The 13,000-nt window shown below is 34.6% G+C and overlaps 1 protein-coding gene across 5 annotated transcripts in view; it reads left to right on the top strand.

Annotated features, from left to right (window-relative positions):
* The window catches only part of CCSER1 (coiled-coil serine rich protein 1), a 617,512-nt gene that overhangs the window by 341,528 nt on the left and 262,984 nt on the right, over window positions 1–13,000 (top strand). The window lies entirely within an intron of this gene.

The raw sequence follows: 13,000 nt of genomic DNA, 5'->3' as shown, positions 1-13,000 counted from the left end.
TGAAAGCGTAGCTTGTATATTTCTGTATGTCTATGAGAGTATAGTTCTGAATATCAGAAGTATTCTACTGTTTTCAATTTAAGGAAAAAAAAACATTCTTGTGTATCTGGCCAAGTTCTTCAGCAACGGCTTTTTTGTTAGTACTAGCAGCTCACAGTGAGTTAGTAGAAGTGTGATTGTATTCTTTCCACAGCCAAACTGTGGATATATAATATATACTTACATATATTACATACATACAGAGATATTCAGTGATGACAGGGAATGTAACTTGCAGATTCAGTTATCAGTTCAACTGGTATTTTCAAATTATTCCCTTCAAGAGTAAACAAATTATTTTCTTACTATGTCATTCTTGTGTACATCACAGTCATTTACTAAACATCTAAACAAACCAGATAAAATAAAAATAAGGGTGAGAAGAAATGGAAAATTATTTTGAGTATTGCTGAATCTGCAGAGGTCTCACCAAATAATGGGTATTGTCTTTTTTTTTTTTTTGACATTCAAAGGCTTAGTACATACGAATATTCAAGGCGTCCTCATCCTGAATAAGATGGCATAACGTCTGATCTCTGTACTTTCTGTTCAAAATAATCATGACTACTTAAATTGTTTTGCTCTAAATTTTCTTGAATAGTTGTATTTTGAATACATTATTCGGTATTATCACGCTCCGTAGACTTTCTATAGTTAGGTATTTCTTGAAATAAAAATTGTAAGGGATTATATATAAATGCACCTGTCTTATTCATATAGAATGAAAGTGATCATTGGTTACAAATGTTTTTTTTTTTTTTTTTTGCTAATTTCACAGAGTTATTGAACTGTTTAGTTTATTTTGATACGTGTCACTATTTCCTTACTCCTTTACAGGAGCTTTCCCCTCAGCAAACCTGGTTCTAGGTTGAATATGACACTGTTAAGCCTGACTTAGGGCAGCAGAACCTGACTGTCTGATCTATTTGTTTGTCTGGTTCCTGTCATAAGTATGTTGCATGTAAGTATTGCAGATGGAGAGTTATCAAAAAGAAACAAAGTGCCAGCACACAGAGATTTCTCTGTTGTCTTCTATACGTCTATTTGCTGTTACTGTAAAGGTACTCCTTGCATTGTGGCTTATGGCACTAAAATAAATTTTTCAGTTTCTGACAAAGATTGTTACAATCTTATGGAAAAAATAGCTGAACGCAAAAGACACAATGAAAAATCCCAGAATAAACCCCAGATGTTTTTATTTTACATTTACTTCCATAACCAGTTTCTTTTGCTTGTTGCTGGATCTCTCTCACACCCTATAATATGTCAATAGTGGAGGCATTTGAAGTCAGGCTGGATGTGGCTCTGGGCAGCCTGGTCTACTGGTTGGTGACCCTGCATGTAGCAGGGGAGTTGAAACTGGGTGATCACTGTGGTCCTTTTCAACCCATGCCATTCTCTGATTCTGTGATACCCCTTAGCCTCACACAGCTTCTGAGTGAGGCATATCTAAGAACTGCATGTGTTTCCAAAGCTACGTTGATCCTGAACCTAGGACTTCATATGCCTAAAAGCTTTCAAATAAGATAAGATTGGTTAGAGTGAGGCAATATTGACAAAACTGAAAGGATTCCACCAGTAAGATTCCTGGGTGTGTTTTCAATGACTCAAACGAATGGAGGAATTGTTACAGGTGTTTTGGCAGATGTTACTAATACCAACATTTCCCAATAAGTATTTGCATAGTATTAATGTTTTTTTTCCTTCCCATTTTGTTATTACCTATTTGAGGGGAAAACAAAAACCAGAAAAACGTAGCGATTGAACTGAAATACCTAGGAAATGGAAATTTTACATTTTATGTACGGAGAAATATTTTCTACAGCTTTATTTGTGAAATAGTGAAAAGAGAAACAAAACAAAGCATACACCCTTCCAATGTGTATGGGAAGATTTGAGCAGATACGGACATAGTTGTCTCATGATGTACATTTTGGGCTTATGGGAGCTGCAGAAAGAGTAATTTCAGCAATGCAAAGTACACCAAATTCATTTGTTCAAGTAAAATTTGCTGAGCATCAGAATTGTTTACTTATATAGAATAAAGCTCTCTGCAGCTTAGCTAATCCATGCAGACTGATCATTCTGCACATTTTGGAGACTAACAAATTACTGTCATCTCACCTTGTTCTCACTTACATTGCACACTTATTTGCAGTTTTCTGGGAGCTGTGGAGTGGAACTGGAGTCAAGAATAAAATCTTAAATAAGGCAGTAGCATAAAAAAGACATGTCAGAGGAGCTCTATTTTGCTACTTTGAATTGATTTTCATTGAACTTGAAGTATAATTACCCTTGATAACATAAAATTAATGTAAAAGCTGTTTTTTTGTTAGTTAGTTTGAAAAGCCATTCAATATATTAAAAAGTTATGGTTGTCCTTGAGTAAGATAAATTTGATTTGATTTCATTATTTTGTTTAGCAAGGGGATAATCTTGCCTTTTAACTGAAAGCCTTTTCCCGTATCAGAATAGATCTTTGGGTTTGATGAGATGAAGAGCAAAGAGGATTCTTCTATTTTGGATTTTTTTTATTATTATTTTTTTTTTAAAGAGTGAAAAGAGCTTGGGAAATGCTAAATACTAATGTTCAGCTTCTCTGGAAAGCTTCATTCTCTTTGCTAAATGTGTTTTATTTATTGGCATTCCTTACATAATGCTGGTGTAGCACCATTTCAACATTGTTCCCTGAGATATACTGCGAGATTGAGTTGTATGCTTCCCTTTTTTTCTTTTTTTCTTTTTTTTTTTTTATGACTGCACAACACAATCCATTCACGCAGTTAAACTTCTAGATGTTTTACAACTTCACTTGTCAAGCAGTGTGTGAAAACACATTTGCTAATTTTGGGGATGACTGGGAAAAGGGGCCTGTATATTTCTGTAGAAATTCCAGGTACCAATTAGCATTTTCAGTAGAATATTTGAGTCATGGTTAATTTACACTAAAATTTATTATCTGAGTAAACCCAACCTATTAATCCTTCTAAATCTATTACTGTCAGCTAATGTTGTGATTACAGAGAGAGTACATGATGTGCCGTAGCAACACATCTGCTCTACTATTTTTTTTTTAACTTAAGATTGCTATTGTGCTGTTTATCACTGAATTATCAGGCATGATAAACTATTTTATGCTAGCCCCTTTCTTATCCATCCTTTTAATACCTTATTTGTCATTATAAGAGTCTTTAGCCTTAAAGAGTAATGAAAGGTTCTTGTCTCAAGCCTGATTACTACTCTAATGTTTTCCAGGCATGCTTGGTGATGAGTTTGGCATATGAAACAATTTCCTACAGTAATAAAACTAATTAAAGTGGGCAGTCATCCCCACATCACTCTTTAATGAATTATAATGAGCTCATTAATCTACCCATTCTCATTCGCCACATCTATTGGCTATGTTTCTCTGTGAGTATGTTGGGATGGAAATTTTCCGCAGAAGAAATGGACTCTGAAAAAGCACCTGTTTTCCTTTGTTTCACAAAAAACAGAAGAAGGAGGTAATCTCTAAGTGGAATATGCTTTTTAATAATCAGAATTGTAAGAAGTAAATAGAATAGCTAAGACCTTGTAATGATGACAAAGGAAGAGTCATGTAGGAACTTGACTAAGTGTAATATTGGGTTGCAAATGACAGGATAATTAATGCCTCTATGATTCTCACAATTCATTTCAAAATGTGACTTAGAACTTACATTTTAGTAACTGGATCTCTGAGAAACTGCCTAAAGAATATAACATCAAGTTAATTTTGGTTGAGTATCTTGACGTTTTTCTTAATTCCGAATGTGCAGAAATGAAATTGCAAGGTTACACTTCCCAATTCTATAATAATGAATGTTAGACAATTAAATGGTAGCACTTAAGTGGAAAAGAGAGATTATTCCTATGAGTACCCATGTAGAAGAACCACCTCATTTTCATAGGTTTTCTTACGCAGTTTTCTTCATGTGTGATAAGTGAAGTCTAGTAATATATAATTGCAGCATACTTCCTGAAGTGTAGTATTCTTTTTAGGATTTGGATCCTTTTAATTCAAATTCCAGGGAGTTGCACATTAATCTTGAGTTTATGTACAGTCATTGTGCATATTTCAATAAAAGAAGTTTGCAAAGTGTTTGTTTCCAGTGTACATAAAGGGAGTAATACAAATATGCTGTTCTGGAGCACAAGCAGCAGCGATACTCAACTGTAAATTTCCATCGATGTCTTCTCCACCAAAGACTCAGTACTCTTTTCTTGTTTTTAAAAAGGAAGCTGGAATAATTCTTATGCAAACTATTGAGGCTTTGTCTGTCTTTTCTGTAGAAGAAAAAGTGCAGGCTGCTTGAGAATCTCACTGAGGCTGTGGTCAGGACACTCACGTTAAATCCAGGTGTCCTGGGTTCATGTCCCTGGCTTGAGTGTGAGGATGCACACACTTCAGAGTATCGGCTTCCCCAGAAGTGACCCCAGCCACTGCAGCAGTGCTATTGTCTTTTAGCTGCGTGTATGGAAAAATTTTGCTGACCAAAGGCTATTCAAAACTGATTAATTCTTTTCTAGGTCTTTTAAAAATGAAATAAACACTCTAAAATAACAGCTATGTTGTTAAAAATCCCAAATTCAATTTAATCTTAAAAATTAGACTAATGTACCATTCATTTATGAAGAAACAGACTGGATTTTTTTTGCTTCGTGACCATTAATTTGCTTCGTGACAATGTTTCATGACATCTTTCCTGTGGTGTCCTGGCATTACTGAAGTTCTTGTTCGTTTGTTTTATACAGACGAAAACTTTATGAACTGTTATCACCAAATTTATGGAGTCCCCATAAATGCATTTCAGTTCATTTTTAAGAAGCTAACAGTGTATTTTAGCTTGGTTTTCCAAGACTTGCATACAGATGTTCTTGAAATATTCAGATTTAAAATGTGCTCTGTAGAGGCAGCTAAATATTAGGGAATTTTTTTTTTTTTTTTTATTTATATGTGGAAGTTTATTTCTAGTTGGTTTAGCATAGTGATTTATCTCCATATGTACTATCTCAAGAAGGAACTGTATTATTGAGTTGATTATGCCAACAAATGTTATGCCTATTGAACGTACTGTTTTCTATGCTAGCCAAACTGGTATTTCTGGTTGGCACTGCAGTAAAACAATCTTCTGGTAGCTGGATTTTGTTTTTGTTTAAATTTTTATTCTGCGTATATGCAAAGCTGATGATGTAGCTGCAAAGAAACTCCCAGAAAACGTTGCAGTAGCTGAGCAAGGGTTGACTCTTGAATGAAAAATAGATTTTGATTTGAGGTTGATAAGTTATTGATGTTGTAGTTTGTAAAGCAGTTGCACTGAATATATAGTTTAGTTAAAAACTTTGTTTTCCCCTGTGACCTTCTGCTTTTAACATCAGTATGGAATATATCAAGAATTCTTAGTATCTCTCATAATTATTCATATTTTTCCCCTCTTGCCCTGAAAGATCTCTGGAAGAAAATAAAAGAAGCTGATGGAGATGTAACCTCACGAAGAGGAAAATACAAGCAAGATATTTCATTAAGAATATAAAAATAATTAGTAGCATGAATGGCTTTAGTAACTAGTTTAATAGGTTATTAAATAATAAAGGCAGACAATTATCCTTCTGATAAGGACACAAATTGAAAATTACTTCTTTTCATTACCTTCAATATATATGTAATGTGTCTGGGCTTATGAGTAAAAAAAGTATATACAGTTGAGGATTTATTATTAATGGTACTTGCAGGGCACTTGATGAAATAAATACAAAGATATTCTTCCCAAACTCTGTTTATTTTGAAGCTTGCTATTTTGATTCTAGGTTTGTGAAGAAATGCATGATTGATTCCAATTTTTTTTCTCAGTTCTGTAGAAATAGTAGAATTCACCATGTTTTCTAAGTATATGACCTCTTAAGAATTTCTCTGAATAACTAGAGGAAATACCAAACGCAATAGATAAAGCGGTTGTAGGAATGGGTCATCAACCTGTTCCTTGAGTGCTACATGTAATTTGGGTTACCCAGGTCTAAAGAGTCATATAGCACAACTAGAAAAGGTAGATCACAGATTTTGATCAGATCTGTGAGGTAGCTTATGTAAGAAGGGTGATTATATATACAGATTTCTGAGCTTGAAAAAGATGACAGAAGTTGTGGAGTTAGTGTAAAGACGTGTAAGAACGAGGAAACATGAATAGAAAGTACTCATATCGTTTTTTGGGTCAAAAAATTTCATTGTTAAGCAGCAAGTTTGAAAAAAAAAAAAGGTTAGCGTGTTGGATTTTTTTTTTATTTGTACATTTTCATGAATGTGTTTAGAGGATATCATCAAAGGAGGCGTGGTCCTGTGTGTATTGATTTAGGCTTACGAAGTGCAAAAAATGAAAGTAAAGGCAGTGGTTATGTCAGGAAAAATACAATTATATGCTGTTATATGTTTCCACTCCTGGCTGCTGTTTTTGATTTCTGCTGGTTAGACACATCTTGGGCTTGACCTGGTATCCTTATTTGATTTTATATTTTGCAGTTTATTTATCAAGAAAGATTCTTTTAAACTCCATAGTGTTTATTTGCACTGATGCAGAGAGCAAAATGGAAATGAAAGAAAAAACAAACAGCAAAAAAACAGCATGACAAAACACATTAAGTTGTTCAGTCTCTAATTCACAATTCATTGACGATTGGATCAGTGTGAGGAAAACATTGTTTATTTAACTTTGCATTCATAGGTGTCTGAAGTTAGTAGCATAGCCTGTGTAGTCTTTTTATGTGTGTTACCTCGTAGTAAAATACCATTTGAATTCTAGCATTCAAATTAGGGCCCAAAATTGTTTCATTAAAATATTTTTGACGATTGAATGGAAGTAGAACGTGGTGTAGAATCACAGAGTGCTTTATGGGTGTTAAATTACTGTTATTTATCATATTGGAGTCATATCCTATGAATCTCAGACTCCATTTGATTTCATGATCAAGAAACAGGGAACCTGCTTTAGCAGACGGTTTGGACTGGATTACCTCCAGAGGTGCCTTCCAACCCCTCCAATTCTGTGCTTCTCATAATGAAATGTAGAGCTGTTCCTATAGAAAAGTCATTTAAATGCTGCAGTTGCATTAAAATATGACAAACACAATGACAACTGTTTGTGATATGACCTTCCAAATGTTATTGGTTTTGTTTTTCCTGAGCAAGGGAAAGGCACCTCATAGTGGGACTGATGGTGTTGCAACAGGGTGGCTTCTGGGAATGCCTCTGAGTTGCATTCTCCTTTAAAGCTGTGAGTTTACCCTTATCCTTATGCTGTGTTGCTTGAGCATCTGTTGATGGAGCCATGTAAAGTGCGAAGCAGGAGAGTAAGCATGGCCATTGCCTGCCGTGAGTTGTCAAGGCTCCAGCCAAGGCTAACTGCCCTGACTCAGACTGCCAAAAGAAAAAGTGAGCCAAAGAAACAAATTCAGTGTGCTTTACACATGGAAAGGATTACAGCCTTCCAATTCACTTGTCTGTCTCTTAGTAGGATTGAGAGGAATTGATATGACAGATGTAAACTAATAAAATGCATAGAACTAGAGTGAATATAGAAAGGCAAAATAACACTGGAAAGTGATGCTGTATATATAACTAGAAATCAGACTATAATTACAGTGTGGTATAAATAATTATGAGGGGGTCACTTAAAAGGTGGACCAGATCTGTGAATTCATTTTGAAATATATCTGCAAGAAATGAAGTCTCATATTGTCTGCATTATTTCAGTCTTAATAATTTCAACATAAATAATGAAAAACAGTTATATAACAATCAGAAAATTATTAGAGGGAAAAAAATAGCTGAAAATGCCAACTGCAATATCCAGAAGCCTGCTTCTATATATCCAGAAGCCTGCTTGCATGAATAGTCTTGAATGAGTTGATGCTCTTCCTGTTAATAAATGATGTGTGCTGACTTGCTATGCGTTAACACAAATGGAATCTCAGTCTGAAGGTAGGTCATGGTGCTTCTCTACAAATTTAAGATCTTCAAAAATATTTGGTGTTTTTCAGATGCCAGGTGGTGTAAAGGATATTATTGAAGACATCCTGAACCCTGTACATAGTCTAGATCTCCAGACTGTTAGCATAAAAATCCTGCAAATGTTCAAGTAACCAGTTTTCTCAATCCTTACTCAGAAATGTATTCAATTTATTACATAAATCTGCTACAGAACTTAAAAAAAAAAAAAAAAAAAAAAAAGCAAACAACAACAACAAAAAAAAGCCCTGCAAATTGCTTCCTGGACCTGACCTGACATTCAGTTTTAAAATTCTTAGTTCGGAGTTACACTTCAGGATTATATTCTTAAGAAAGTATAACCTAAATAATTGCTGATCTCTGCATTACTGTAAGCTGATAAACAATCTGCCTAGCATCTGAAATGCAACACATTTATCAAAGGAGTTTTATGATATTCTAATTTTATGGTGCTATTTTGGCAGCATATTCATTTTGGTGTGAAGTAAAATTGCAGTAAATTTATCTTCCAGTATACTTGGTTAGTTTTGTTTATAGCTCTCTGTAATTACAACAAGCACAATAGGCCTGTTTGTACCTAAGTATAAAGAGGTATAAAGTAACTTTTTAAAATGTAAATGATTGGTTTTTGGCACTTACGCATAACATGCTGCAGCTGTCTTCACATATACAGTACAATTTGTCATCCTGTGACCTGATCTGATGAGAAACAGTTTTGCTATTATGTTTAGCACTTTCCCAGATGGACAGAATTAAACTAAATAGGAAAATACTAGCAATGAGATACACCAATTGCTGTCATAAACTATGATTGAAAATAATGTTACTTTGAAGAGACAAAAATAAGATCATTTGAAGAGCATTTTGACCATAATCAAGTACAATAACAATGGTAAATCCATGTGAATATGAGCTAAATCCTGGATTTCTTCTTCTTTTTTTTTTTTTTTTTTTTTTTTTTTTTTTTTTTTAAAGCAATATCAGTGAATATAAGGGAAGAAAATACAACTGACACTTTTCAAAAGTTTTTTCTTTTTTTTTTTTTTAAATGAGATGTTGCTGGAAGATACTTCATGTGTAGTACAAAATTTACTAAGCTGAATAAAATATCTTTGAAACAGTAGTGCATCCAACTTATGAGCACATGTATGAAATATGGGATTCAATTATTTGGAATGTTAACTAATGTTTTCACAGTGTCCATGTTCTTATTGGACTAGAATTCTTGATAGCATGTCCAGGTATAAAATCTTCATGGAAAGGTAAGGAACCAGAGTGTCCAAGGATGCTAATACAATAAATAGAAATGGTAAATGTTACCTAGCTGAATTTTAAATCTGTAATCACTTAATTGATTCTGGTTAGCACTTGAACTTGGCTATGCTTATATGCAGATCTCTTATTCTCTTTGGCTCTTTGTTTATATCTAGGCCACCCCAAAAGTAATCACAGAATCGCAGAATTGCAGGGATTGAAAGGTTCCAACCTCCTTGCTAAAGCAGGTACTCTACAGTAGGTTGCACAGATAGGCATCCAGGTGGGTCTTGAATATCTCCAAAGAAGGAAACTGCACAACTTCTCTGCGCAACTGCTTGCCACTGCACACTACCTAGAAGAGCACAGCCTCATCCATTTACCTCCCACTTCCCTTTAGATTTTTATATATATTAATCAGACACCCCCTCAGTCTTCTTTTCCTTCTGCTGAAGAGACCCGTGTTACTCAGCCTTTACTTGTAAGGGAGTTGTTTGGATACTCCTTACTCCAAAAATATCAACAATCCGTGTTATTGGAGCAGTAACTCTTTAACTCCCAGTGCACTATGTGATGTTACAGTGTGGAATACTAATAACAAAAAATCATAATACCATGACACCAGTATTATAAGCAGCCTTATTTTTCTAATCATTAAGAGTACATGATCCACTTATTACATAAAAAGCCCAAATAGTATAGCTCCAGAATATTCAAATTGTATTTAAAAAATACACTCTTTTTCACTCTCACTCATAGCATTGTTGTTTGCCTTCTAGACTAATAAATAATGCAACATCCTACTACTTTCTGCAGTCACCAAAACTTATAGCTACATATTTTTTTCTTTGGTACCCCCCATGCTATCCTTAATGAAACAATGCTGACCTGTATACAGGATGTGATTTTTGGAGTGCTCTCATTTCCTAGATATCAATTTCTAGAGGAACTGTATTCATTATTTTGATAACAGACTCTTGATTTCATTGCATTTTACTTCTATTATTAATACATTCAGGCAAGTATATGAGTTATGGGAAGTACATAAGTCTTTCTACAGTCTGCTCTACATTTTTCTTTTTTATTCTTGGATGATGTTTTCTGTCTTATTCCGATTTTCAATTTGTATTATAGCAGAAATATCCTCAAAACATGAGAGATATAGAAACACCAAGCACCATTTTTTTCATTTTTCTCTTACATTTCTAGAACAAATGAAGCCTACAGAAATAGCATGCAGCAAATTAGTATTACCAAATCTTAATTCTAGACTGTGCTCAACTGCTTAGCTACTTGCAAATCCCATGTGGTGAAGAGTGTTTGTTAGTACTTCTTTTATTAATCAATGACATAAAAATCTGGGAACTGCTAGTACTTCTCTTTTACTATCTGCTTTTGGATAACATCTGTGAACACAGTGATGTGCCTGTATATCAAATTGCAGGGAAGAGCCTATGCATAGACTGTCCTTCATGAGATGCATGAGTGGCAGATGAGGTCTTTATTCTGCAATGATTCTACAGTCAAGATATTTGTGATTGGGACACTGAGCAGATAGCAGGGTTAAGTGGTGTTTTCCTTTCAGTTTTCAAGAAGCCCTGAATATTAGTTTCCCTAACCGCACTTCATATAGGGATCACTAGCCAGACATGTCATGCCATAGAATTTCTTACCGTTAAGCGTGTTCCATATTGATAGATAATATTGAGACAACTCCCTTGGTATCATTTCTGCATTTGTTGTATGTTCTTGACAATCTAATGCACTTAAACTCAGGTATATTTAGAAGGGATATGACTGAGCACAGTTTCTCAGCAATAGTTTATTTTCATACTGCCATACTGCCAACAGCTGTTCTTTATAATCCACATGATGTCAGGACTAATAATATCCACGCAACCATGTGAAGTGCTTTAATATCCACAAGAGGTAGAATTTGTACTGGACAGTGAAGCAGCAGTAGGGGCTGAAGGTGTTGAAACATACACTATAGCCATATAGTCATTCTGAGGTCAATGGTTTGGAAAAGAACCTGTGAATGAATTCATAATTAAACAAAAAACAGTGAGTATTTAATTTTATTTATTTTTTATTTTTAGAATCTTCACTTCTAGTTGATAATCATTTCTGGGAGAGAAAATTAGGATCTGTCATAGGTCTGAGAGAATTGAATAAAAAGCTTCCTGACACTGTTTTTCACACTGCAGTCTGTCAACTGAAAAGTACCTAGAAACAAGATTTAAGTCTGCAATAGTTTTCAAACACATAATTACAGGGATTGGTAGTGACCTCCAGAGATCGTCGAGTCCTGATGCCCTGCTAAACCATGTTCCCTAGAATAGGTGATACAGGAAGGCATCTACATTGGTCTTCAATATCTCCACAGGAGACCCCACAACCCCTCTGGTCAATCCGTTCCAGTCACCATTACCATAAATAAGTTCTTTCTTATGTTTGTATGGAACTTCCTGTGTCTCCATCACACAGTAATGCGCATGGAAGGTTGCTCCCTTGTGTGGATGAGAAAGATCCAACTGGGTGTTTGCATTTTGCCAGGAGAGATGCACTAGGATTTAAAGTCCTTGAAGCTCTGGGAGCCAAAAGATTATTCAAGTTTTCACTGGTCCTACAGGGGCCCGAATTACCTTCAATACCACTTTTGGTGCTAGAATAATCTCAAAAATCTTTCTTACTTACATGATTTATTACTGCATTTCCTTGTGCTTGCTGTATATAAGCTTGTTTTTGTAATAGTCTTTTCTTGCTCGGTCATGTGACCTTGTTTTTCTTCTTCTAATATATAATCTGTCAACTCGTTTTTTCAGTTAAAAAGGGGAAAATCAGGAGATAACAGAAGGTAATGTGATAAGCTGCTGGAAAAAGAATTCAGAGTAGTGCAACTAGACATGGAGGTGCTATAGCTAATGTGGCATCATTTTTAAAGCATTTATTTTCCTTAAATACTGATATCATAAATATTGATAAATTTATAGTTCAGTTCTCAATGCGTTATTTTTGATAAGCAAATATTTTTGATAACTAACTACACACTGATAACTTATCGGAGCTGAGGGTACAAAGTTCTGGGATTTATTAGTAGTTTATTTTCAGCTGGCATTCTTAGACATTGCATCAGCAGACAGAGCAAAATACTGCTGTAGCCATATCACTAAGAAAATTACCCATGTTTTTTTTTTTCCCAAAGGAAAATACTGCAAATCCTGACTTCTTTTTCGAAATTTGAATCTTTCAGGAGATTTGTACGTAATGCTGAAATAATATTTAAGTACAATCATTATCTTCAGCTAAAAATAGGGTGTTATAAAGGGCCAATGTAGTTGTAAATGTCTTGAGTTTTATGTGTATTTTGTTTCTTCTTCCAATTAGTCCGTCACAGAATAAGGTAATTACTTTGAAAGGTCATTATTATAACAACATTTTACCGAGGAAAATGGACTTCAGTGTCTACATTTGTCTCGTTTTTCTATTTAGTTTGGCAAGCACATTAGTACTGCCGGAGTTCAAGCATATCACATAGGTTATGTGCTTTTGAACCCCTGAGAAGTTAATGGTGTAAGCAAATCTCATCCTTTTTATATTTGTAATCATCCATTAGTTAGTGATACACTGTTCTCTTTTTTAAACTAAGGGAAAAACTATGGTGCATATGAATAACTATATTCCCAGTAA

This window comes from Tympanuchus pallidicinctus, unplaced genomic scaffold, assembly GCF_026119805.1.
Source record: "Tympanuchus pallidicinctus isolate F22 unplaced genomic scaffold, pur_lepc_1.0 scaffold2, whole genome shotgun sequence".
NCBI lineage: Eukaryota > Metazoa > Chordata > Aves > Galliformes > Phasianidae > Tympanuchus > Tympanuchus pallidicinctus.
This window is presented reverse-complemented; position numbering and strand designations above follow the sequence as displayed.